Raw genomic sequence first — 4,814 nt, forward strand, 5'->3', positions numbered from 1 at the left:
ATTTTTCTCGTATGTGTTATTTATTTATTTAGAGCTGGAGTCTCGCTTTGTCGCCCAGGCTGGAGTGCAGTGGCGTGATCTTGGCTCACTGCAGCCTCTGCCTCTTGGGCTCAAGCAATTCTTCTGCCTCAGCCTCCCGAGTAGCTGGGACTACAGGTGCATGCCACCACGCCCGGCTAATTTTTTGTATTTTAGTAGAGACGGGGTTTCACCGTGTTGCTCAGGATGGTCTTGAATTTCTGAGCTCAGGCAATCCGCCCGCCTTGGCCTCCCAAAGTGCTGGGATTATAGGTGTGAGCCACCATGCCCGGCCCTATGTGATATTTATTACAATGAATTCCAATGATCAGACCTGTACTCAAGTATAAGTGAATATATCATTCAATGAAGTATAAATGATCATTATGCTCATATTCACACATACAATAATGTACTCAGTTTATTGCTAAGGTAATTCAGAATCTCCTTATTTTGAAGTGTGCATTTGATATACCTGTTTGGGAATAACTAGTTTGTTATCTTAGACAATAATTTTGTTGTTTTGTTTTTACTAAAAAAGCATGGTGAAAAATGGCTCCATTTCTATGAGAGGTGACTAAAATATGGCAATTTTCTGGGTGTCATTAAAGTAACTCACAAGGGAAAAAATGCAAATTGGTATCTGCTGATGGAATAAATCTCCATAGAAGTGACCCTGAAAGGTTCAGTATATTAAAGCCCCTCCCAACTGGTCATTCCAGATTGCAACAATAAAGCATTAAGTGTTAAAACCTCAAGGCAGCTTTTTTTTTTGTCTCAAGTCCTTTATTATTAATTTTATAGAACTACTTAATTACTAAGCCAAAAAAAATCAAACTTGTTTCTCTTTGTGACTTGTCAATAGTATTAAACTATTCTGGTTTTTTATTTTTGTGTTACCTTAAAGTCTCCAGTTTAGTAATTTTTCTGTACCTAAACACTTTGGATTTGACATGCTTTGTGGCCTTTATCAGTAGTTAGAATGTAAATCCAATAAATAAAGTAAAAGCCAGGTCTTCAAAACCTGGGGGCCAAGAACTCTGTTTTGGAGGGCCTGTGACTCTCTTGGACACTGAACAAAATCTCATCTCCGAATATGGATATTTTAGGGAGAGGGTCTTTAGGTTGTCATTTGGATTTTCACAGGGCTCCATGTACCTGTAAGGTAGTCTCTTGGGAAGTTTGACTTCAATAAATGAAGTTTAACTTAAATCTAAAGTGAAATTTAACTGAAAAACAAAAAACAATGAAAAATGCTTTCTTATGCAAAAAAACAAAAAAAATTAAAAACCCAAAGCCAAAGATTGTTTCTGAAATTAGGTTCTAGGTTCCAGAGCAACTCCATGGTAGGGAATCAGCCACATGTAAGGTAAGCTAACAGTCTGGACAATTTGTAATATTTATTCCTAAGTTTCTTTAAGACTCTTTCAGATTTTGAATTCCTGTTAGTAGCATCAGCCAGGCTCTAAATGTAGGCATCACCATAGACACTTCCCCACTGCTGCAGTCCCCAACACTTGCCCAATTTTCCCTTGAATTGCACCCACGCTGCCTTCTCCAGGCCCATTTGAACCCACAGCCTCATTGTGCCTCGTTTGAAATATAATTTCCTCCTAACTAGCCTCTGATCTACTATTTCCCCTACACTGTTGCCACACCAATCACCTAAAATAGATTTCATTCTACCCTGAAACGGAAATCTCTAATAAGTTACTCCCTTCCTTTATGGGGTAAAGTTAGCCGCATCCTAGGTATTCAAGGACCTTCCAGGAGCTAAGAACATTTCCCCTGCACCTTCTTGAAGTAAACTTGTCCTATGTACTGGTTATGTTCATTTCTTACCCTTGCTCTCGTTTTGTCTGGAATCTTCCTTGGCCTTAAATGCCTGTCACCTGCCTGTCCACATCTCTCAGGGTTGTTTCAAATCCTCAATAAAGGCTCACAGCCCCAGTCTATGTTGGCCGCTTACTTCGCGGCCTGGGAACATTTTTCTTTAGCTGACTTGCTGACACTCCATCAGATGCATTTTTATCTGGTTGTCCATCTGTGAACCATACCCTGAGAAGGCAGAGAGTGCCTCTGCACTGAACATGTGCTAAGGGACAGGACTGTGCTAGAGGGGCAAGCACTGGGAATGAAGAACTGGTCCCTACTCTCAAGGAGTTCATATCTCAGTGGAGATGACAAGCAACTCATTGTTTCCGGGGCTTGTGGTGACTGCTGGGAGAAGGGGTGTCTATATCAGATCGAAGCAGCATCAGGGGAGGTTCCCTGAGAAGGTGATGCGTCAGCGGATGTCTCCCAGGTAAGTGGGGTGGAGGTGGAGAAGGGCAGAGCAGGGAGAGGCATCTAGGTGGGGTGTGTAAGGCTGCATGGGTAACTCAGGGAACCCTTGGTAACTGCATGTAACTGTGTGAAGCTTTCATGAAGGAACATGGTAGGAGACTAGGGTATGGACCATAGAAGCCCTTTTGCTAAGCTCAAGAATTTGAGGCCGGGCGCAGTGGCTCACGCCTGAAATCCCAGCACTTTGGGAGGCCGAGGCGGGCAGATCACGAGGTCAGGAGATGGAAACCATCCTGGCTAACATGGTGAAACCCCGTCTCTGCTAAAAAAAAAAGTACAAAAAATTAGCCGGGCGTGGTGGTGGGCGCCCATAGTCCCAGCTACTCGGGGGGCTGAGGCAGGAGAATGGCATGAACCCGGGAGGCGGAGCTTGCAGTGGGCCGAGATTGCGCCACTGCACTCCAGCCTGGGCAATAGTGCAAGACTCCGTCTCAAAAAAAAAAAAAAAAAAAAAAAAAGAATTTGAAGTGTATCTTGAAGGAAATCCCTTGGAGCCTAAAAATGATCATTTATAACAGAAAATGATCTCTGCCCTCGCCTAGGGTAATATATTCAGCTTCGAAGTGGAAGGGCATGTTTTCTAAGGGCATGTTTTCTAAGTCCCTGTAATTGTAGTGATAGCAAATATATGCCCTGCATCTTGAAATGTGAGACTAGGTTTGAACAGTATATAAATTATCTTGTGGTCTAATTTCCCCTCATTTTGTTGTTTCTACTATAAGCTACCCAGAAGTGTAGATAGGACGTTTGGAATTTGATGGGCATCAGAAAGATTCCTACCTAAGAACATTTTTTTTGTTCTGAGACGGAGCCTTGCTCTGTCACCCAGGCTGGAGTGCAGTGGCACGATCTCAGCTCACTGCAACCTCCACCTCCCAGGTTCAAGTGATTCTCCTGCCTCAGCCTCCTGAGTAGCTGGGACTATAGGTGTGCACCACCATGCCTAGTTAATTTTTATATTTTTAATAGAGGCAGGGTTTCACTATGTTAGCCAGGCTGGTCTTGAACTCCGGACCTCATGATCCGCCCACCTCGGCCTCTCAAAGTGCTGGGATTACAGGTGTGAGCCACTGCACCCGGCCTCTAAGAACATTTTTGAGAGCTACTTGTTCTGTTGCCTGGAATTCCACCGTAAGTACAACGTTGTGTCTTCTTTTCCAGGGCTGCTAACTAAACAACAGAGGGTATTGTGTTATCGACAATTATTTGATTGATAACTATCAGCAAACATTTGCCAAGGCATTCCTTTAAAGACAGCCTAGTGACTCTATTAACTACTCCTTCTTCCAGGCCTCTAAGTTCTGTTGGAGGTAAGTAGATCCCAGAGACAAAGCACCTACCATAAGACCTGAATCTTGGTAGAAATAAATTATATTATCATGTTATTATATTATCATGTGTTTTTCTATCTTTACTTAAAGTCTTATGTGAATATTCTGCTTGAAAAATATGTGTCCTCTGTTAGACCAGAGTTGAAAATATGTTATTCAAGAGCTTGTAACAGGAACCCGCACAATTTCTGCTGGCGTTTAATTTCAGGGTTAATTCTGTCAGTAATCCAAGGTAAACACTAACATTTTTCCCTAGATTCAAGTCCGTTGTCCAAAAGCTGTAACAGAACTTAACTGAATAAATACTTTCTTAAGATGGTAAGCTTCCATATGCTTTAAAATGACTCCTCTACACGTTTTCATCTGGAAGGCTGCTCAGGCTTTTGGAAGCAAAGAAGGCAATCTTAAATAACTACATTTGCTTTTTGGTGGTGCCAGATTTTTCTGAGAAACACCAGTGGAATTTATAAATTCACCAGTCAATGGGCAATTGAGTTGCTGTTTTGCTATTACCACTGCCGTTTGTGAGCATTGTTGGGAAGGTCTCCTGAAGCACACGTGCAAGTTTCCCTTGGATAAGTAGTAGGAATAGAATTGCCAAACCATGGCTTCCAGTGCAGACACAGCTTCTCCCTTGGGTCCAGCCACTAGGCACCACACATTAAGGGGATATTGTCTGTCCTTGTCCTAGAAACGTAGCATCATGCTCCTATTCGATTAAAAATCTCATTATTAAAACGAACCATCTGGTAAATGTTGTCTCGGGAAAATAAGCGCTGACCGTCCCTGGGTGGGCTCGAACCACCAACCTTTCGGTTAACAGCCGAACGCGCTAACCGATTGCGCCACAGAGACCCAGTTACTCAGGCCGCGCTGCGGTGTGTACAGATTTCCGCGGCGCCGGCAGCCGCTCTAGCCACCCTGGGCGTCGCCACCCCAGGCACGGGCTGAGAAGCCGCGGGGCGCGCCGAGGAGGCAGCGGAAGCAGCCGAGGTGCCCAGCGGCCGCCGCGGGGGGAAAGGCTGTGCCCCGGCGCGTGGGAGGGGACGGGCGAGGTCGCGTGACTCCGGGCTTCTCTGGGGACGAAGCGCGCCCCTCGTGGCGGCAGCGGCCAGTGGT

General features: G+C 44.5%; 1 non-coding gene across 1 annotated transcript; it reads right to left on the minus strand.

Annotated features, from left to right (window-relative positions):
- Positions 1-4,476: 4,476 nt before the first annotated feature.
- On the minus strand, positions 4,477-4,550 carry TRNAN-GUU (transfer RNA asparagine (anticodon GUU)). The gene has a single exon. It is a non-coding gene; the product is annotated as a tRNA-Asn (tRNA).
- Between the last annotated feature and the right edge of the window lie 264 nt (positions 4,551-4,814).

Source organism: Pongo abelii, chromosome 14, assembly GCF_028885655.2.
Source record: "Pongo abelii isolate AG06213 chromosome 14, NHGRI_mPonAbe1-v2.0_pri, whole genome shotgun sequence".
NCBI lineage: Eukaryota > Metazoa > Chordata > Mammalia > Primates > Hominidae > Pongo > Pongo abelii.